This window comes from Euprymna scolopes, chromosome 43 (genome assembly GCF_053919585.1).
Source record: "Euprymna scolopes isolate OS-2025 chromosome 43, ASM5391958v1, whole genome shotgun sequence".
Classification (NCBI taxonomy): Eukaryota; Metazoa; Mollusca; class Cephalopoda; order Sepiida; family Sepiolidae; genus Euprymna; species Euprymna scolopes.
The window spans coordinates 34,262,849-34,286,441 of NC_136524.1; the positions used below are offsets into that span (position 1 = coordinate 34,262,849).

General features: G+C 38.3%; 1 pseudogene; it reads left to right on the plus strand.

Moving 5' to 3' along the window:
* Nucleotides 1-16,904: 16,904 nt before the first annotated feature.
* LOC145268473 (U2 spliceosomal RNA) lies at nt 16,905-17,042 on the plus strand (annotated as a pseudogene).
* Nucleotides 17,043-23,593: the final 6,551 nt, after the last annotated feature.

The following is a 23,593-nucleotide window of genomic DNA, read 5'->3' on the forward strand; positions in this document are numbered from 1 at the left end:
GTGACATTTGGCTGTTCTGGGTCACAATTGGTTACTTAGTACTGGACGGTTACTCTAGCCGTTGAAAAGTATGGCGAACAACATCTGTCCCTACATTGTAAAAGATCAAAAGGGCAACTAGTCTGGCACTGGTCTGTATCACTGGAAAGCAAAGGTCATTTCAAGCCAAAATAAGAAAAGAATAATAAGTCGATGACCGATCCTTTTGTATAAAACAAATTGATTATTCATTGAAATATTACACAACTCTGATCATTCACAAGTTTTTGATTTAAGATTCTAATCTGGATGGCACTATTGGTAAAGTCTAGACGCTTTTTGGGTGTAGCGATCTCAACTAAAACTGGCATTGGATGGACTATTTCCCTAGATGAGTTTGTAATTAAAAGATACTCTAACTTTCAAATCTAACCCCCAAGATCGCCACGGGCATAAATATGTGCTGATATAAAAGATGGCTTTTCACGTGGTAGGGACATCTCCAGAGAAGATCCTAACTTACCCTATATGTGCTTCCGGATTGCACTTGCTCAAACTACTGCGTTTATATTTGCTCTCTATCACCCCCACAACAGCAGAGTTACTATTTTTAAAAGCATATCTGAGAAAATTGACCACATCCTATCTGCTTATCCTTCAGCTAATATTCATGTCTGTGGAGACTTTAATGTTCACAATGTGGAATGATTAACTCACTTGATGAGGGGAGATTCTGTCATGATTTCTCCATTGCTTATGACCTCACTCAGATTGTTCACGAACCCACCCATGTGCCCAATACTGACAGCCAGTATGCAAGTCTCCTAGACTTTTTTCTCACAACTTGCCCTGAACTGTGTTCAGCTTCCATTGTGTCTCCACTTGAATCTTCCGACCACTCTGTTGTATCAGTTAAGATAAAAATGAAATGTAATAAGTCCTCAGATGTACCTCTCCATCGTACAGTATATCGATACTTTATGGTTGACTGGGATAGCTTCCGTACATTTATATCAGATCTATCTCTGCATTCCATGTTTAAAAAGGATGTGTCCTCCATAGTATTGGACCTGATGGAATGATTAATTGTAGGTATAGACCGTTTCATACCCTTGAAAAATTCCAACAAAAACCTGACAGCCAGCTGTGGTTCTCTCCAGAATGTGCTGCTGCCATTGCACACAGGAATCACTTTTTCCATTGCTTCCAACGTAATAGATGTACTGAGACTAAAGCCGCTTTCAGGATTGCCAGCAACCACTGTAAAAAAGTAATAAAGAACGCAAGAGAGTTGTATGCTCAGTCCGTCAAGTCCAAAGTAGCTGAGCAGCGACTTGGTACCCACCAGTTTTGGCAAATAGCAAACAGAAGCATGTGTTCTATCCCAACTATCATAAATAGACCTGAGGTAATCTCGTCAGTATCATACAAAGTCAAACTCTTTGCCAAGAACTTTGTGGTTAATTCTAACCTTTGCGACCAAGGCCGCCAATCTCCAATATTTCCTCCTGTATCAGAAAACACGCTATGTGATATACAAATATCTGTACATGATGTTGCCAGTAAAGCAACCGGCCCTGACGGTATTCCAATTATAGTACTCAAAAGACTTCAACCAGAACTAGTGCCCATACTTACAAAACTGTTTAAACGTTGTCTTAAGGAGAATTGCTTCCCATTACCCTGGAATATCTCATCAGTATGCCCTGTATTTAAGAATTTAGGTGATCGCTCATCTCCCTCTCAGTAAAGGCCAATAAGTCTCTTGTGTGTCATGAATAAGTTGCTGGAATCTGTGTTAAATAGAGAAGTAATCAACCATCTCAGAAAAAATAACCTTCTTAGTGACACGCAATATGGTGTCCATTCTGCTAGATCTACAGGAGATGTGCTTAGATTTATATCTCATAGGATTAGCAAATCTCTCGATGGAGGCTACCCTTCTAGGGCAATTGCTCTTGACATATCAAAGGCCTTTGATAGAGTATGGCATTAAGGTTTACTTCATAAGATCTTCTCAATTATTAAATCATTTCTCTCTGATAGGTTCATAAGAGTAGTAGTTGATAGACAGAAATCAGAAGCTCACAGTATTAATGCTGGAGTCCCTCAGGGGTCCATCCTGGGCCCAACTCTTTTCCTGATCTACATTAATGATCTTCCAAATCACATCCTTACATCATTCATAGACATTTATGCTGATAGCACTACTTTTTATGGTAGCAAATCTAAGACAGTAAACAACCAAGTTCTCTTTGATTCTCTCTCCTCTGATCTTGAGCAAGTGGTACAATGGGGAAAGAGGTGGCTGGTTACTTTTAATGCATCTAAAATCAAGTTTTTATCTTTACATCATCAACGTTCTGATCCCCATCTGGCATCAATTGAAATGAATGGCTCTCATCGTGGGGAGGCCTCATGCTTCCGGGCTTGACTTTTACACCTGATCTCAAATGGAGCACATACATTAAATCCATTGCCAAGGTTGCTGGAAAATGATGGGATCTTTCTATCGATCCGGTAGATATTTCACTGCTGATGCAATTCTCTATCTATATAAGAGCCAGGTACATCCAAGGATGGAATACTCTTGCCACATTTGGGTAGGAGCTGCTAGAAAGGGCTTATCCTGCCTTGATAGAGTTCAAAATAGACTTCGTAGCCTCATAGGGGATGTCTTTTTCTCTTCCTTGCAACCTCTTTCTCACAGAAGAGATGTTGTGAGTTTGTCTCTACTTTATCGTTATATTCATGGCAAGTGCTCGACAGAGCTTCAATCTATGGTCCCCCCTCACCAAACTTTCACAAGAAATATTCGTCTAGCAGAAAACACTATCAATAATTTCCTCCACTCTTTATCCGTGTCTAAACCTAAACGTAGATTCAATGAACAAAGCTTCTTTCTCAGAACTGCAGGCCTACGGAATTGTTTTCCGTTTTCCTGCTTTCCAGCTGACTACAATATGGTTGTCTTCAAGTCTAATGTAAACAAGTTTTTGATGAGCCGTTCCGTATAAGTTGACAAATTTACCGAATTTTCATTACTAACAATTACTATATTATCCAATTGACTACTATACACTCTTAACCCTTATCCTCGAGTGGCCTCTTGGCCTTGATAAGTGGTGACGCCTATGTAAAAAAAAAAAAAAAAAAAAAACATAGGTCAAGGGCCAATCTCAATGACGTGGTTTTGTTGGACAAGAGGAACAGTGTCTCCGAAATTTATTGTTTTGTTTTATACTAGCATTTTAGCCCAGCGTTGCCCGGGTGTTTAGAGGTGTATGTTGAGCAAAATAAAAAAAAAAAAATGGTAGTAGGAAGGCAGGCTCAAACCCGTACCACGAAGGAGGAAAAGAACGGGGAAAAACATGATGTCTTTGCTGTTACGACCACCGTCAAACCGGAAATGACATAGGTTTAAATTAAGGCTGGACAATCGAAAAGAGCTCTCATCTTTCGAAAATATCAGCGAAAAAAGCGACCCCTTCTTGTTAAAAAGTGCCATTGAAGGTGAAGAAATTTATGTTTTTAGCCAATTTTTTGGTATTTGTCGTCTGAAGGGTCGCGCTTCAAAACGATACTGATCTTGTGAACATCTGTCACCTCTGTCGAAAGTTTTAGGCAGACATGCAAAAATACATACATAGATTTATATATTTATAGCTCAAATTTTCGACCTGAACCGATTAAAAAGCTTGCCCTATCTCTGAATACCCTTTATGTAAAATTTCAAATGTTTAGACCAGAAATTGTCTGCGTAATTTGATAGAGACCGCTGAGGTCAATTTTTTGTAACTTTGACCCCTATTATGACCCTTTAACATTTATTGTTTTGGGCTCAAATCAAGTTATTAAGTTAGATCCATGTCCAAGGAATCTATATCTAAAATTTCAATTGTTTATACCCAAAATTCGCAGAGGAGTTTGGTAGAGTTCGCAAAGGTCAAATCGTTGAACTTTGACCCCTTAACAGCCAAATTTCTGTCCGAAAACGGCTTACAAAGATTTTCCCAAATCTCAGTACCCTGTATATCAAATTTCCGAGTCAAAACTGAAAATTGACAGAATTATTGCGTGGGGAAATGTACACAGACAGACAGACAGGTTCACTTTTATAGATATATAGATTGAGAATTAGATGGACATGACTTTGCCCCTCTGCCAATAGAATTTAATTCATAATTCTAGGTAATACATTATCGTTTCACGTTTCCAGTAATACTTACCTTTAAACCTGCCTTTTTTCCTTCTTTTTCATCGGTCCCAATTTCTCACTGTTACCCTGACAGGAGGAAATCCCTCCTCCCCTTTTGACAGATCTTCGTAATTATGTGTTTTATAAATATGTGCTGACCATAATTTCTCTATGCATAATTGTTATCGAAATTTTAACCACGGGGAAGTGTCTTTTATCAGTTAATTAATCATCAATCCCCAACTCATCATCTCATCTACAGCGATGTGTGGTACTTCTGTTTACTTGCCTCCAATTTTGTTATTTCGGTACTTTTCAAAGACTTATTTATTTTTATTTTTGCTTCAAATGATTACCCTCAGTGACTGGTGTTGAATTCGATCTGCCATATTTCTTGTTTGTTTTTGTCATTTTAATAACAACTCTTTACTGTCTATTCACTTCAACATTTATTGTAAACGAGCTTGGATGCCCTGCGTTGCCCAGGTGTTTGGAGGTATGTGTTGAGCAAAAAAAAAAAAGTGATACTAGGCAGGCAGGCTCGAACCTGTACTGCAAAAGAGGAAAAGAACATGAAAAAAAAAAAAGTGACATCTTTGCTGTGGCGTCCATTACCAAACCAGAAGTAGCGAAGGTTTAAATTAAGGCTAGTTATTCAAAAAGAGAGGATGACTTTCGATAATATTAGTGAAAAAAGCGACCCCTCCTCATAGAAAAGTGGCCAGTTAAGGGTGAAGGAATTAATGTTTTTAGCCATTTTTTCAATATTTGTCATCTGAAAGGTCGAGCTTCAAAATTATACCAATTTCTTTGAGAAAAAAAGCCGCACTTTCAGATACAAAAAAGGCCATTTTGCAAACTCAGACCTTAGTGCTTGGGTTTTAGGGACAAGAACTTACAATATTGCAGTAATGAATAACTATAGCCAATGAAGAAGACCATACAGACCAGTCAATCTTGAGGTATGATCTTATAGTGACAAACAAGATCATTCCGCTGTGACTCTCCCAGTTAGGATCGGGACAAATATTTTATAGTCTACTTTTACCGTGATTCGCCGGAATTATTTCATTTTGGCATTATGTGCGTTCACCTTCCCCCTATGACTCAAATACTGCAAAAATAATGAACAGCCCTTTCCAACTCACTTTTGATTATAATGACAATTTCATTGGCTACTCAGACATAAACCTTCATTCTAGAATGTGCCTTTAGCAAACACTACATAATGACTTCATTTACAGTAAACATGGCTGTCAGCACGTCCATTAGTTATCCATTTCGGTCTATTAAAAATGCTGTGTAACGACTGAGTTAACAGCATTTTCATGACATCTTATGAAGTATTTGCTCCAGTATTAACTGGGAGAGTCACAGTAGAAAATAATAAGTGTGGGAATTGTCCTCCTACTATGGTTGAAAAGAAATATTGAAAAACATGTTAGTTATGAATAAAAAATGTTTATCGAGAAATATTTTTCTAATTCCTGAAAGCATTGTACTAAAGCAGGAATCCTTTTCGATTGAAAGAATGTTTATGTCTGAGTAGCCAATGAAATTGGCCTTGTAGGTAGAAGTGAATTGGGAAGGGATCAGTCATTAGTTTTGCAGCAAGTAAGTCATAGATGAAAAGGAAAGCCACGTAATGACAAAAGCGAAATAATTACAGTGAATCACAGCGAGCACAGAGTATGAAATAATTGCACCAGTCCTAACTTGGAGAGTCACAGTAGAAAATATTAAGTGGGTGAGTTATCCTCCTACCAAGGTTTGTTATGATTTGTTTTAAATAGTTACTCTTTTCAGAAATAATGTAGCAATTTATGATAGCAGATGGAATTGAACAATAACCAGAAAACATGCATTGAGTATTAGAATGGAGTGTGACTGTTTTTGATTTTTGTGTGGATGCAATGTTTGTAAAGCTATATTGTAATTTTAAAAAAGGGAAAAAAATGTTCCTATTTTATTATATATACAGAGATCACTAATTGTTGGCTGTCTAAGTAAGGAACAAGAATAATAAATAAACCCAGGTTTGAATTTAGACAAACTTAAGTTTAGCATGTACGTTTACATACTTATCTTTTTGATTTGGCATTTATATTACTCGTTTACGTATGTTTTTTTTTTTTTTTTCAAAAGGGATTCTAACCAAGATGGGGCGGACGTAGCTAACGTCAAATCACGTAGCAACCATCTTGGTACTTCTTTGTTATCATAGCGAAATCAGACAGATTTATGTGAATGAAAACATATTTTAATTAATCACGAGAATGATGGAAGATGATAATGAAAAGCAGGCCTTTGTTAATTTCACTTTTATGAAGATTTTGGGAAAAAGGGAAAAGCTGATGTTATGATAATAAGTAATGAAATTTATCAGGGAGTGTTGTTATGTAAACAGAATCTCCTCAGTGGCTGGTCATGAGTGGCAGATGAGCCATCTGTCTTGCATAAGCCACAAAACAAAGATAACTTCTATAATATAGATCTCACCTGTCTGTTTAAATGTATGTATGTATATCTGCCTAAAACTTTTAACAGAGGCAACAGATTTTCACGAGATTGGTATCATTTTGAAGCTCGTCCCTTCAGATGACAAATATTGAAAAATTGGCTAAAAACATTAATTCCTTCACCCTTAACTGGCCACTTTTCTACGAGGAGGGGTCGGTTTTTTCACTAATATTTTCGAAAGTCATCCTCTCTTTTTGAATAACTAGCCTTAATTTAAACCTTCGCTACTTCCGGTTTGGTAATGGACGCTAAAGCAAAGATGTCACTTTTTTTTTTTCATGTGCTTTTCCTCTTTTGCAGTACAGGTTCGAGCCTGCCTGCCTACTACTAATTTTTTTTTTTTTGCTTAACACATACCTCCAAATAATAGTTAATAGTGCATGACAGCTCAGCATCATCAGGAACATTAACTTCAACCAAGGTTGCTTCTTCTTCCTTATCCCATGTCACTTTGTCAGACTTAATAGCTCTTTTCTATGTACGTAGTTGTCAAAATTGCTTAGTCATAATGGATAGTATATGACTCATTATGGATGGGGCATCCTATCAGATACCAGACATTCATCTTCTATCTAATACAAGAAATCTTGTTAAGATTTTAACCGTCTCTTCAAGTACAATTACTTATATCTCTATTGCACTTGGTTCACCAGATATATCTGCCAGGTGATTTTTAAAATTCTTTTTCACGAGTCTAGATGCTCCGAGAATTACTGGAATGACAAAGATCTTCCTAAGATTCCAATTTCTTTTCATGTCATACATAAGACCTTGGTATTTTGTTATCTTTTCCCTCTCAGCTTTGTTTAACTTAGCAATCATTGGGAACACTAACTTCTACTAAGGTTGCTTCTTTCTCCTTCTTATCCCATGTCACTATGTCAGATTTAATAGCTCTGTTTTCTAGGTGCGTTACTGTAAGAATTGCATAATCATAGTGGATGGTGTATGACTTATTACCAACTGTTGTTTCTGGTGTATTTTCCTAGGACTTGCAGACGGCTAAGGGTTCAAATAGCGAAGAAGCCACTATATAGACATTTAGAAAAATGACAGACAATAACATGTCATATACATATGAACACTACACCACTATGAAACATAGCGTCCTTACTGTCTAAGCTATTGACAGATGGCTATGAAATGTTAAAAATTAAGTGATTTTGAGCTATGAATGTTTAATTTTACGCATACACATAACTAACAGCAGGTGTAATGTCTTATTCGACTTTTTATTTTTCTCTCTTCAAATTAGTATTCTATTAGTTTTAATAGTATTAGCTTTCAGGAGGTAATTTTTTTTTTTGTTTTCCTAACTAAGTGTGAGATCTATTTTTCTTTTGGTTAACATCCATCGTGTTACATTTCAGTGTGTCCATTGCGATATGATCAATCAGGGTTATTATTTATTTGAGAACTGGCTTCTTTAATGTGTGTCCATTAATTATTTATTGATTTTTATGTTTTCTGATTAGATGATTGGTTCTATTTTATTATTATGCTGAATTCTATTTATGCATAGTTTCTACATTCTGCATAATTGCGTAGAATTTAAGATGAAAACGTTTTAGCACATAAGAATATTTTTATACATATCTCTCTCTCTCTCTCTATATATATATATATGTATATAAATATTAGTGATTCCAATATTTTCCCGATTCCGATACAATTACCGATTCCGATTCTTTATAAATCTCTAAATATTTAATTATGGAGTTGTGATTTTCCCTGATTTTTGTAAAAAAAAACACGTTAAATATGCAGATATTTTCCTAAACGTAAATTTACACTTGTGAAGGATGATCGATCGATTTTAGCTTTACTTGTATTTTAAAATCAATGAATATTCAGTGAAAAGTAGTTACACACTTTAGAAGACATTTATTTTGAATAGAATTTAAAGATAAATTAATTAGAAACCTTTAAATGTCATGAAATGATAAAATCAATTTTAATTTGTTGTGTTTCATTCCAATATTTCATTAAAAATTAGCCTCATCAGGGTTTTAAGTCCAGTCTGTATTTTTTTTTTTTTCATTTTGTTGTTATGAGAAGAAGGTAAATCTTGGAGAAGAAAAATTGAAATGTACGTGCTGTCAGTTATTTTAATGTGTGCGTTGCTCCGTTTTTTTTTTTTACCGAAATATTGGAATGAAACACCAACAAAGTAAATGAAAATGATTTAATCATTTCATGACATTTAAAGTTTTCTAATTTATCTTTAAAATCAATAAATATTTATTATTTTATCATTGTTACCGGCAATGGAAGGTTTTACTTTAAATAAAATCAAATAAAAAAAGACAATTAAAAGAATCGTTTTGGCATCGGAAAATAGGCATCAATTTTTTTTATTCCGATACAGATACTCTTAAATTTGTTGATTTTTCTGATTCTGATTAATCGGCCAGACACTAATATATATAAGTGACCTTGTTGGTGTGTGTAGGAAAAGTCTCTGAATATTTAGTCTACAAGGTTTTATATACAGAGTATAAGAACCTGTAGCACACTTTTAATTTGACTTTTAGTTGGCAAAAATTGCTGCTAAGGGGTCAAAATTGAAAATAAAACAGTTGACCTTGGCAAGTTAAGTCGAATAAAACATTACATCTGCTGTTATTCTTGTGCATGTGTAAAATTAAGCATTCATAGCTCAAAATCACTTAATTTTTAACATTTCATATACATCTGTCAATAACTCAGACAGTAAGGACGCTATGTTTCATGGGGGGGGGGTAACATATATATGTCGTGTTACTAAATGTCTACTGTGGGGTTCTTCACTATCTGAACCCCAAGGTATCGTGTTGGTTTAGGGTTATCGTGTTGCAGTCTATTTATGTCCCGTGATCGTCCAAATGTGTTGCATGCGTGTGTGTCAAGCATAACATAAACACATACATGTATTTCGACATACCTCATCAATTTTTAAACTGTGCCGCTGACCTTTTGGTCCACCTGGGAATTCATCTGTTCTTGGATGGAACCTGGAATCTGTGGATGAATGCATTTCAACTTCAAGACAATGATTGATTTTATATTACTTTCCAGGTGACAATCACAGAATAATGGAAAGTGAATATCTTTGCTTGAGTGCTTAATTCTACGTCTCCATTCTGAGACATGTCAGCTGGTAAGCCGTCGAAAGCAGTGCATAGGGAGCTGCACATTTTTTCTGATGTGTCCACGAAAGCCGTAGCAGCAATTGCCTACCTTAAAACTATTGACTGTGAAGGTAACACCCAACATTTCTTTCTTCCGCAAACAAAACTTGTGGAACAGCTGACTGCAGCTTAGTTGAACCTGATTGAAACACTGAAATTCGACTACAAGTTTCTACGCTTCTCCACAAAAAAGTGACTTGGATCCGAGGATTTTGAAAAGTTCTCTACCTAGTCATTCCTTACTCGAGCACATGTGTTTTCTCTAGTGCGGACACGCTTGTCAGAAAAGTGGAGGTAAAGGTGTTCAGGAAAGATAGTATTAGGTGCCTACTTAGACTCATTACAACAATCGTCCCTCTCATACCCTAACATTGATCATATTCAAATTCGTACCATTATAGACCTTCCTCATCACAGTTTCAGTGATATGAAGGACGTCAGGCAGAGAGTGTCATCACTCACATTCCTTTTTACTGCTCTCTTTCTTTGGAGGGGACAACCTGTGACCCTTCACCACTGACACCACTGCTTTTCTTTTTCCTTTCTATGGGGTCTTAGCTGCTACTGCCTCAATATTTCTTTCCTCGATGTTGGACCTTCGCTGTCAGTTTTCCTTTCTCCCATCTCCTCATTGAGACTTTAATTTTCTTTCCTTACTTTTCTATTTTGTTCTCTGGACTTCTTCAATTCTCCTGTATAGTTTTAAGCATTTATTGCATTCCCTTCCACCTCGCGCTAATTCTGTATTTGCTCTTTCTGTTTTCAGTTTTTACCTTCTCCAATTTCAATTAACTTGTTGATTTAACGATTAACCGTCTCCAGAGTTTTGGTTTCGGAGAGGTGTTTATACTTTCCGTCGTCAGACTTCAAACACACTCTAGACAACGGAGCACGTGGTCTTTATGAGACGGAACAGTATTAGTTGGTGAGCTGTAAAGCTATATATAAGTATAAAGACCTCTGGAATTTATAAAGCATTCATTGATTCGTGAGTTGTTGCCTCCCTTGAATATTTAAGGAATGCATGGATTGGCCAACCAGTACTTGTGGAGTATAATGAGATTCAAGTAGTATATTCTGAGTATTATTACGTATTTGTGTGTCTGAGTATAAATATTATTATGTATTTGTGTGTAATGTCGAAATTATTAAAAAATTACAGAAAATGATTAACTAAGAGATCTAGTAAAACTTTTTTTAATAACAAAAAAAAACAAAAAAAAAACAAAGAAGATAGGAGTCTGTAATTTTTTTTAATTTGAAATAGCAGATTACAAATATTTTGTCAAAATTATAGATTGCAGTTACCTTCCCTGATTTTTAAGAATTCTCCAACAAGGGCAAGAGAAGGACTTGGGTGCAGAACTGCTAGGATGCCTCTTCAGCCAGTACGGTAAAGTGGAATAGGTGACCCCAGGACGGTCAAAAACTGGGACTCACCAGGACTGCTACACAATAGCAATGAGACTGAAGAGGGAGGGTGTTCGGGCGATACCAGCGCTGCTGACATACAAGGATGACAGCATGACGGTAATGGTGGAGGGCCACCATCTGCACTGCTGGTTCTGCCAAAAGCCCTAATCAAACAACCCAAAAGGTGGTCACAACCCCTGAGACAGCGCCCGCGCCAAAGCAGGCGGCAACAACCCCTGTAACCGTGGCAACAACCCCAGCTCCAAGGAAAACCCAGGGGGCCAAAGAGGAGGTATAGAGCACAGTAGTGAGACAAAAATGGAAGCCCATAATCCCTTCCGCCACCGTCCCACCACCAGCCCCAAAATCGAGGCAGCAAATGCAGCAACAACAACAGCCACTGCAGCCGATGCCGCGGAAACAGTTGCAGCAACAACTACCGCAGCAGCAAGTGTGGCAGCAGAAGCAGAAACGACACCAGCGAGAGCAGCAGCAACAAAAACAGCCGCAGCAGCAACTAGAGGAGCAGACACAACCAACGGTCCCCACACCAATTGATACGGGGATCAAGCGGAGAAAAGACTGCTTCTCTGAGGATGAATCTGCAAGTGAGAGGGAGAAGAACTCAACCTCACCTTGGTTCGTTCAAAAGAATTTAAAAAAATAAATAAAAGAAGAAAAGGGGAAGAAAAGGTGGCCCCCACTCCCTGTGAACATATACCATCCCTTAACAACAAAATCCACTTCAGACACCAAACCAGACACCACACCAACAACAAATATGGCACCAACACCAGACAAACACCAGGCACCACACAAACACCTGTCCCCATACCAATGACAACTGAGCGCCCCCCCCCCAAAAAAAAGGAAAAGAATGAACCAAGGGAAGGGAGAGACTACACTGCCTCTCGCAGACCAACCAAATTAAAAGCCCTTGGCCCCAAGGAACTATGTTATGTAGACCCTCAATCTGTGGTAACAGACATTTCCCATCGGCAGAGGAAAAACTTAAAACCCCTGCTCGATTACAAACAGATAGAGGGGAAAGATGTAAATATCCCCTCAAATTTCCCGGACGCCCGCTCCTAATAAATTTTGTCAGAACTCCAGAGGCCTGCAAGACCAACTTGTGGACAAGGCTGCAGACCGCTGGAGGGGCGTTTCTGGGAAGCGAACTGGTTAAGAAAAATGACCCTTCTCTTGATGAACTGTTAAAAAAATCCAAGGGAAGGGTCCCAGTGTTGGTCCATCCATCATTCTACAGGGCCATGAAATTAATTTATCCTTTGGACGTCGGCAGCATTGCAAGAGAAGGTCAGGATATGAAAAACCTGACCACCTTAAGTATGGCACATAACATTGGTGTCCTCTCCCCGGCTGACTTTTGAGCTGAGTGTGACACACCCTAAAGTAGATACCATGGTTTTGAATTTGGCTAGTTTGAATGCGAGGGGCTTGAGATCACCAGGTCGGATGGCTCGCCTCCGGCACAACCTCTTGTCCCTGGGAGTGGATGTGGCTGCGATTCAGGAAATGCATTTTGTTTCCTCTGTGGACCGTAAGTTGCTGGCCCGAGATTTTGAGGTTTTCTCAGCATATGGCACCCTGCGGGGGAAGGGAGTTTCCGTGCTGGTTAAACATACCCTGTCGGTGACGGTCGATATTGTTCATAGGAATGCGATGGGCAGGCTAGTTGTGGCCGATGTTACTGTAAAAGATTCTGTGTTTTGAGTGATCGCAGTTCATGCGCCCAGCACCGCTCGTGAGAAGGTCTCATTCTTCAGTCAGCTTGACGCGTTTGTAGATTGTCGGAAGCGGGTAGTGCTAATGGGGGATTGGAACGCCATCTTAGACCCCGAGATAGATAAGGTAGGTGGCAGTGCTAGAGGATCAGAGACGTGCGAGTCCAGCCTGGCTGTCTGATGGCTAGATGCGGTCTGGTTGACAGGTTTCGGGTTGAACATCCGGGGCAGGAGATGTGAACGTGGACCAATAGCATTTCCTCCTATCCAAACACTTACTTGGACAGGATGTTAGTTAGGAGAGGCGAAGTAGACTTCTTATCTTGTCCCACATTCACTTGGCTAGGCCAGACAGACGATAAACTAGTTATGGCCCAGCTGAAGCTAGGAAATAGGTCTAAGTTAGTGGCTCACTGGAAGTTAAACACCTCACTTCTGGAGATACAAGACTTCCAAGAGAAGCTACTAGAATTAATTCAAAAAGCAGTAGTGGGGGCGGTTACTGGGAGTAAGTGGTGGGTAGGTCTAAAAGCCAAAATTAGAATCTTCTCCGTCAAGTATGCCCAGCTCCTCACACTATATAAAGCCAAGACGAAGAGGAAGCTACAGCAGAAACTAGCCCGGGCTGCAGGAAGGGTGATAGGGTTAGTCAGGAACTAGCTAAGCAGGACCTTTTGTGTGAGAATAGCGAGCGTTATGAAGATCAAGTAGTCATAGCTAGGCTTAGAAAGGTAAGCAATGAAGCAGTCAACTCCAACACTGACGTGCGTCGTGAAATTTCTAGGCGTGGCTCAGACAAGTACATTGCAAAGGTAAGACATCCGGATGGACGCACCCTGGAATTGACTCGGGAGATTTGCGAGGGGTTTCAAGAAGCGTTTTACGCAGCAGCCCAGTCTTCTCCCCAGCTACAACAGCTCGTTGCGAGGGCCGGGTGACGGAGCGGGAGGTTTTTACTGCGCTGAAGCAAGTCAGCTGTGACAGATCGCCGGGACTCGATGGTCTGCCATACAAACTGTATTTGAGGCTGTCGCCCATGTTTCTGCCTCTTTAGACAGATGTGTTCAACCATTGGTTTGCTCAGGGATCCATCCCAGAGCAAGTCACCAAGGGACTGAACACATTGCTGAGGAAAGGTGACGGGCATGGTGGGGAAGAGTTAGACGACTACAGGCCCATAACTCTGCTAAACACAGAGTTGAAGATTTTGGCCAAGGTCCTGTCGAATCGGCTACAGGTTGTTATCGACGAGTTGGTTGAACCGGAACAGAACTACACTGCGAAGGGGAGATCGATTCAGAACAACTTGCACCTGATACGCACGATCCTAGAGGGAAGGATAGATGACAACACAGAAGCCACGCTGATCAACTTAGATCAGTCCAAAGCTTTTGATAGGGTCGACCATCGTTTCTTGGCATCTGCCTTAGAGGTTTTAAACCGGACTTCTGCAAGTGGATCTCCGTGATATATCGACAGTCCACAGCCGTTGTGCAAGTCAACGGAAAGCGCTCGAAACCCTTTGTTATCTCTCGGTTGGTTCGTCAGGTTTGTCCGCTGTCGCCCCTGCTCTATGTCCTGGCTTTGGAGCCCCTGCTCCGCAAGCTGAGACATGGGGAGGTAAATTCGGCCCTGCGCGAAATTGCAATACCTGGTGGCTCAGCCGCCAATGGATCCGCGTTCGCCGATGATGTCACGGTCTTTGTGTCAGAGACATCGATATCATGTTGGAGGCGCTCGCTCAGTACGAAAGAATTACAGGGAACAAGATAAACTGCAGCAAGTCGGTAGGACTGCGGGGGGAGCGCGTGGAGTGACAACGCCAACTTCTCGGCGCCCTTCAGCTGGACGGATGGCCTTGTTCGGATCCTCGGCGTGTGGTTCGGACTAGGTCTCCAGCTTGACAAAAATTGGTTGGAGGTACGGTCTAAGGTGGAGGCTGCAGTCAATTCGTGGCTTCCTAGGAAACTTTCCTGAAAGAGTAGAGCTGAGGCGTGCGCCACTTACATCTTTCCTCTCATCCTTTACCGACTGGCTGTACTTCCCCTGCTTGCACAACACCTAACAGCTTTCGTCGAACTCTTGTCCTGCTTCTTTGGGACAGACGAAGACACTGGGTGAGCAGACAGGTCTGTATTCAACGTCCGTGTGAGGGAGGCTTGGGAATGCCGGACTTGAAGTGTCATCGAGACGCTGGCCTTCCTGAGCCACTATATGCAAGATGACCAACCGTGGCACCCCGTGGTTACTGCTGCCTTCCCTCGACCTCATTCTCAACCCTTCTATCGAGAGCCGTCGCAGACCGTGGGGAGAATCTGCCTACATGAAAGAGTGCCGAGCCATGCTAAACTGACTACCAAGGTCCAGCAACCTTGTGACTGCTACCCATAAGGAAGTACACAGGGATATAGTGAAGGGGGGCAGCCGATGACACGCTATGCAAGCGTTTGGGTTGGCAGCAGAGTGAGATCCACTCCACGTGGAGCTGGGCGCCAGGTTCGAGTCATCTGAACAATCTGGCGTTCTCTCTGACCTGACGATTGGCCTGAAATACACTTCCACTCAACAAGATACAATGTAGTTCTGGGTTTTTGGAGTCGCCTGATTGTCTCCGTTGTGGGACAACAGCCGTAGAAACGACTGATCACGCTTTCTTCGATTGCCGCGAACTCCGCCGGTACTGGTCATAAGTTACAGCTCGCCCAATTACCGTATCCAATTTTGTGGACAATGTGATGCTGCCATGGGACCGAGAAAGACAAATGGTCTACGTTACGATGCTGGCTGTGGCGAGTATGGTGATTTGGATGTCGCGTCTGCAAGGTTGCCGGGAGTGAGGTGTTGTCTTTTTCTGATCAGGATCTGATCGCTTTCTTTAAACACCAACTACGGATGAAGATCAGATGTGATAGAAGAAGGCTGCATTGCATGGCATTTGACAGAAGATGGATACATGTAGCAAGTCTGTGTGTACGAAGAGAAGCCAAATTTGAATACATGTTCCCCGCCTAGGTGTGGAACGCGCAGTTCCGTAAAGTAAAATTAAACAAGTAGCCTCTCAGCTAGCTGAGTGTGTGTTCCATCCTTCCCCGATTAGGAAGCCTCCAAGATCGCTACCCTCTCCTACTTTCAATTTTTGTTTTCACCCCTCACTCTAAATTTCACCCATCTTGGAGAGAAAGAAATACAAACTAACCCCCATCTCACCCACAAAAATTTCTTTTTTCCATTTCCCCGCATCTAGAGGGTATCCCCACTTAGAGACTGGCCCGCAGAAGGCAGGTTCCTTTTACAAACCTAGTGGAATGGGCAGTCTATCAACTAGACGGGGTTGGGAGGGTCCTACTAATCACCTTTTATTTTTAATTCCCCCGCCCTAGATGCAAATGAATTATTGTACCATTTTATTGTTATCTTTTTTGTTTTTACACGTCAATAAAAAATGTTTTAAAAATTGGGAGGTAAGTAAGACGTCCCCCAGTATGAAAGGGTGAATGCGGTATTATGGTGACAAAAGATACTAGCTGGGAGAAACTTTTGATTTTGTTTAGTTCTCTAGTGATAAGGATGACCAACAACCCCTACAATCCCCCCTTTTGAGTTGGCCATGTGCCTAAGTTTTTTGTTCATTGTTGATTTTCACTGTATTTTTAACATGAATAAAGGATTTAATATCGCAAAGTGTAGTATCTGCCGGAACAGATACTGCAAGTGACAACCCCACATAAAAGACCTTGGTCAATGTAGGGGCAACCCTTCATACCAATTGTCACTATCCAGTTCTCCTACTCCCTGGAGAGTTGGTCCCCATTTCCCCTTCACTCCTCACATTAAAAATCGGCCTTGTGCCTAATTTGCTCGGTAAGGGAGCAAATAAATACCCTTTTCTTAGCCTTTTGGCCAAGATCAAAGTGTAGTATCTGTTCTTACTACACGCTGTACTTATGTCTGTAACTTTGTGATATAAAGTGGGGGATCACTTTTCTGTATTAATTTAATGTAAAACGATCACCCACTTTACAACCAGTCAGTCTCAAAGCCATTCAAGTAATTGCTCAGATCATTCAAGTTGTTTTTGAAGGATTCCAGTTATTTTTTAAGCATTCAAGTCATTCTTAAGGCCATTCAATTCATTCTTAAGTTCATTAAAGTCATTCTAAGTCATTTGCTTTATTTATTTAAGTCATTTCAGCTCATTTTAGTTTATCTTTAAGAATTTCATGTCAATCTTACATTCACGCATTCATTACACGAGAGCATGAGACTAATGGCTATCGGCCTTGTTTTTACTTACACTTGTTTTTCTGCTTGATCATTTCTCTGTAAATTTTGGAATTTATTTTTCACTAATTTTGACATGACACTTATTTTTTATTTTTTTTATTTTTATTTTTTATTTTTTTTTTACATAGAGGGAATTCTAGACAAGAATTAAGTAGAAAAAGTTGTTGTAAAGTTTTCAAAAAGTCTATATTTGATATTCCCGCTGAGTCCCCCCTTTTTTCTTTTAAAGAAAACAAATTAGTTCTCATTTTAAGCAAAAAATGTAATTATCTGCAATTACTAAGTCAGGAGGCAAGCTCCATAACTAAGGCTGGGCACCCAGGCTAGTTTTGAACAAAGAGAAGAGGTGGAGTCAATATTATCCAAGTCTCTATCAAGCATCAGCTTAAAATCAAAATTAGATGTGATAGAAAAATATTATATCTAATAGAATTCAAAAAAAGATAAATACAAGTTGTGAGTATGAGAATGCAAAAAATTATACCTTAGCTTGTTAAATGAGTTTTTTTTTTTTTTTTTTAGTTGGAGAGATCCTTAATGATTCCTAATCCCGATTTTATTTTGACTAATTATTAGATTTATGTTAAGACAAAATTCACTTATAAATTCCACTTTATCCCACTCCTACTTAAAGATTAATCTTGTTCTGATCCTATACAAACCTGAAAAGTAAGCATTCTACACTTAGAAAGGGTTGGAAGGGTAGTCTTGATTCAACACTGGTTTATTATGTTTTTTGTTTGTTTGTAAGGGTGTTTTTGTTGTTGGCCTCCCTATCATTGTCCATAAATTGTACATATTTTTTTTGTAAATAAAAAAAAATTTTTTTTAAACTCCTTGTGAAGGTTTTAAGTGAGATGGATTATAGAGTAAATAAATGTTCCTTAGATTTGCTTTTTTTTATTTATTTTATTTTTGCATATCAACGCTTTTCAGTTTATTTAATAACGAGTTCAGTCAATTTGGAAAAAAAATTTATGCTTCGAGTTCTTTGCATCTTCAAATATTTATTCATTGTGTTTGGTTTGGTTGTTTTGTTTTACGGCATATCAACCTTTTTCTGGTTATTTTAATGCTGAATACAGTAATTTTGAAAAGTTTTCATACTTTCTAAAATTTACCAAAATGACACCTGATGTCCTCTATATACACAGGTAGATTTTACGAGTTGCAGTGCACCCGAGTATGGTACAACATCATATTTGGCTCCATATCTGAATTACGTGTTGGCAGAAACTGACTTCCGAACTAACCCGTCCGTGGCCAAGTCTTTCCAACTCCATAGCCGGTGAGATGCACAGGCCATCTACAACTAAATAATGTTTTTGTAGCAAGGAGTTCTTTTTACAGGGTGAGGGTGCTGGCTCCACACTCAACCTTCCCAGAAGGTACATACAGCGCCTAGCCTTCCCAAATGGTCACCCATCTGGTACTGGCCAGGCTCAACGTTGCTTAACTTCGGTGTTCGGTGATCTGGCGAGAACCGGTGTGTCAACGTGATTGTGCCGTACAAGTCTTTATTTATCATTTTTTTCTTTTTCAACTTCATTAACATTTCCTCTCATTTAAAATTTTTTTTCTCCCGCTTGATAAAACTGTTAGCAATAGACAGAGGCTGCTAAGCTAATTAGGGTCTAATATGAATGTATATTGTTGCAGGTTTGATCTGTTCAGCTGCAGCACAGGGCGGTAGTTGAGCATTGTGGTGGGGCAAGAACCATGAAATAATAATCTGTAGCCAACAAGTGTTACATTCCGACATCAAGCCTAATCTTTTTTTTTTTTTCAAAAAGGCATCACCACATTATCAAGGCCAAGAGGCCACTCAAGGATAAGGGTTAAAGAGTGTACAGTAGAAATTGGACAATATAGTAATCGATAGTAATGAAAATTTGGTAAATTTGATAACTTATATGGAACGGCTCATCAAGAACTTATTTACGTTAGACTTGAAGACAACCATATTGTAGTCAGCCGGAAAGCAGGAAAACGGAAGACAATTCCACAGGCGTGCAGTTCTAAGAAAGAAGCTTTGTTCATGGAATCCACGTTTAGGTTTAGGCACAGATAAAGAGTGGGGGGAATTATTGATAGTGTTTACAGCTAGACGAGTGTTTCTTGTGAAAGTTTGGCGAGGGGGGACCATAGATTGAAGCTCACTCGAACACTTTCCATGAAAATAACGATACATCTCTTCTGTGAGATAGAGGTTGCAAGGAAGAGAAAAGGACATCTCCTATGAGGCTACGAAGTCTATTTTGAACTCTATCAAGGCAGGACAAGTCCTTTCTAGCAGCTCCTGCCCAGATGTGGCAACAATATTCCATCCTTGGACGTACCTGGCTCTTATATAGATAGAGAATAGCATCAGCAGTGTGATATTTACTGGATCGATAGGAAGATCCCACCATTTTTCCAGTGGCCTTGGCAACAGATTTGATGTACGTGTTCCATTTAAGATCAGGAGTAATGGTCAAGCCCAGAAGCTTGTCAAAACTTGAGGCCTCCTGAAGACGAGAGCCATTCATTTTAATTGATGCCAGATGCCAGATGGGGATCAGAATGTTGATGATGTAAAGAGAGAAGCTTGGTTTTAGATGCATTAAAAATAACCAGCCACTCCTTTCCCCATTGTACTACGTGCTCAAGATCAGAGGAGAGAGAATTGGAGAGAACTTGGTCGTTTACTGTCTTAGATGTGCTACCATAAATGGTAGTGTCGTCAGCATAAATGTCTACAAATGATGTAAAGATGTGATTTGGTAGATCAGGAAAAGAGTTGGGCCCAGGATGGACCCCTCAGGGACACCGGCATTAATACTGTGAGCTTCTGATTTTTGCCCCTCAACTACTACTCTTATGAACCTATCAGAGAGAAATGATTTAATAATTGAGAAGACATTTCCAGCTTTACCATAGCTAGAGATCTTATGAAGTAAACCTTTATGCCATACCCTATCAAAGGCCTTAGATATGTCAAGAGCAATTGCCCTAGAAAGGTTGCCTCCGTCAAGAGATTTGCTAATCCTATGAGATATAACTGTAAGCACATCTGCTGTAGATCTAGCAGAACGGAAACCATATTGAGTCTCACTAAGAAGGTTATTTTTGTTGAGATGGTTGATTACTTCTGTATTTAACACAGATTCCAGAAACTTACTCATGACGCACAGGAGACTTATTGGCCTGTACTGAGAGGGGGATGAGCGATCACCTGAATTCTTAAATACAGGGCATACTGATGAAATTTTCCAGGGAGATGGGAAACTATTCTCCTTAAGACAACGTTTAAACAGTTTTGTAAGTATGGGCGCTAGTTCAGGTTGAAGTTTTTTGAGTACTATAATTGTATAGTATCTATATATAGTATATATATCTAAGAAGATCATATACTCCAGAGGGAACAAGATCGCAGCAGGAGTATGTATCTGATCGCACAATGTTGTGGACCCTCAAGAGAATCTGAGAAGATCTTGCCAACCCTGGCAAATACTAGAGACCCATATTCCAAGTGGGGACAAATCATTTCCTTGTAAAGCCTAGTCGGCAAGTGCCTTTCATGAGGAATTTGGTAGCTTAGGATATGCAACTTGTAATGTTCTTTATTAGGCTTTTGGATACGTAGACAAGTGGTTCTTAAACCTGAGATTGTTAGATATTATTGCTTCCAGCTAGTTGTGACATTTTGAGAATGGCACAAATGTGTCTTCAAATCAAATCTCATAGACAGGGATAAGAGAGAAATATCTAGAGGACAATAGCATAACTGTTTTTGCTGAGTTAAACATGATGCCCAAGGCCTCCACCCTCTCAGACACAAAAACAAATGACTGTACACTAGACTTGCTACCTTAACTGCTCTACATCTACAAATCAGTGAATACTTATTTATACTATTGTAATGTCCTGTACATACTTATATTGTCAAGATTTCATTTTCCTATGAGGTCATCAGATTTAAACCTGTCACACATTTTTCATTATTATAATAATTTTTACCCATCAAAAACGTAATACGAACAAAAAAAAATCATACATTTTATTTTATTTATAAATCATTTCAGATATCACAAAAAGATAATTGCAAATTAATAAAAGCAAGCAAAAAAAAAACAACCCCCCAAAACAAGCACAACAAAAGCTTTAAACAATAACAACTCTTACAAAAATTATAAAAAGGTAACAGAAAATAAAGTAACAAAAAATAAAGTAACAAAAAAGCAAACAACAAAAAAGCAAACAACAAAAAAAGATACATGCGTTTGTTTTACAAAAAAGTAAAAAAACAAAAAATGATTTCATTGATAAAATTCATTTTTAAAAACAAAAAATAAAACAGAAAGCTTTCTAAAAGGTGTAAAACAGGCTTATATCAAAGTGTAGTATATGTGAGCATTTTAATGATTCCCAAAATGGAGGGAATCATTGAGAGGCAGAAGAATTTTTTATGAATAACCCTGCTAAATGGAGTTGTGAGGGACTCTGGAATAAAAATTAAAATTGCTTTAGTCTACAAGGATTTTTTCAATCACTGATCAAGGAGAAAAAAAAAAAAAAAAGATAGCACACTTTGCTCCAAATCAAAAGGGCAAAGAAATCACTTGTTATAATTTCTAAATTTAAACTAAAATAGAAGAAAAATCAATTCTAGTCAGCTAATGTACTTCCTAACTTCCGGCGTAATGTTACCAGAAGCGGTGAAAAAGCAAATCAATTCCTTCACCTTTTTCTCTCACGTTTATATCTCCCCTGTGCATGTACTTTTTTTTATTATTACATTTTTCCAAACGTTTTTTTTTTGTTTTAATAATCATTGAAAAGTTGGGTTTTTTTTTTCATTTTATTTTAATTAAGAATTATTGAAAACGTTTTGCACTCTTTTTTTTTTTTTTATAGAATTATTGAAAACACATTAAAATCTTTTTAAATAATGAACTATTTAATAAAGACTGTGTTATATTCATCTGTATAATTTTTTTTCATTTTTATTCTATACTTTTCTTTAATGCCCTTTTCTTCTATTGCATGTCAATAGATCACTTCACAATAGAAATGCTGAGTAACAATAAAAGTGAAAGAGCTGATTTGCCTTGATACACTGATATGCATGATATGCCGGAAGTCAGGTACAAAATATTATATTAAATATTGTGGTTAACCTAATTGTAAAAAATTAATAATTAGCAAAAGAAAAATGATTTACAATAAAATTAGAAATTATAAAGTTTCTATAAAAAAAAAAAAAAAAAAATCTTTTTCACAGCATGATATGACTGAACTTTGGATCATGCTGCACAAGCGATTATAATAATTGATCGAATTAAGTGTCATTTGGGTGTAAAATCTTTTTCTTTAGAATTTTATATAAAATTTAGAGAATAGCATTACATAACAAACGCAAGCAGATTATACAACAAAAGAAAAAAGCTGAATAAAAATACAAAAAAAAAAAAAATTTAAATATCAAAATAATTCTGGTTCTGTTGAATTTCTAAGTCATCTTTATGCTATTTTAAAAATAAACATGCATAAAAAAACGGTCACCTTTCAAAAAGTTGAACTTTAGGGTTATTTGGAATGAAGATCATATTTAAAATTGTTGCCGACAAGTAGTTTTTAAGATATTAAAATTTTATTATCTAATGTTTTCCATAATGGGTTTCATGATCAGTATTTTTTTTTTACTGCTGATAATACAAATTAAAGTAAACATGCATATTGAGCAGTTAATTATTTGTCAAGTGTCTTAGATAAAAACAAAATAGCGACCACTGAAAACTATTAGTAAATACATTTGATAATAAAGGTCTTAATATCCTAAAAACTACTCGTTGGCGACAATTTTAAATGTGATATTTGCTCAAAGCAGGCCCAAATATCCGTAAAAATTAACTTTTGAAAGATGAGAGTTTTATTGATAGACATCGGCAATTTGACCCAAAAAACGTTATTAGACTGGTTTTAAACAAGCCGAGCATGCAGGGGCCCCCTCCACGAGCTAAAAATTTACTTTCACCATGTTTGTGCAAAATTTAAAAAAGATTCAAGGAGTGGTTATTAAGAAAAGTGCAAACAAACAAAGAGACGAATGATTTTGACACCGGAGGGAGAAGGGGGAGGGGGACCCAGAGTTATCCTGGAAAATCCTTTCTGACAAAAATGTACTTTCATCATGACTAATGTTTGTGGATAATTTAAAAAAAAAAAAAAAAAAAAAAATCCAAGGTGTGGTTATTGAAAAAAGTGCGAACAAATGAATGGACGGACGATTTGGTACAATTTAT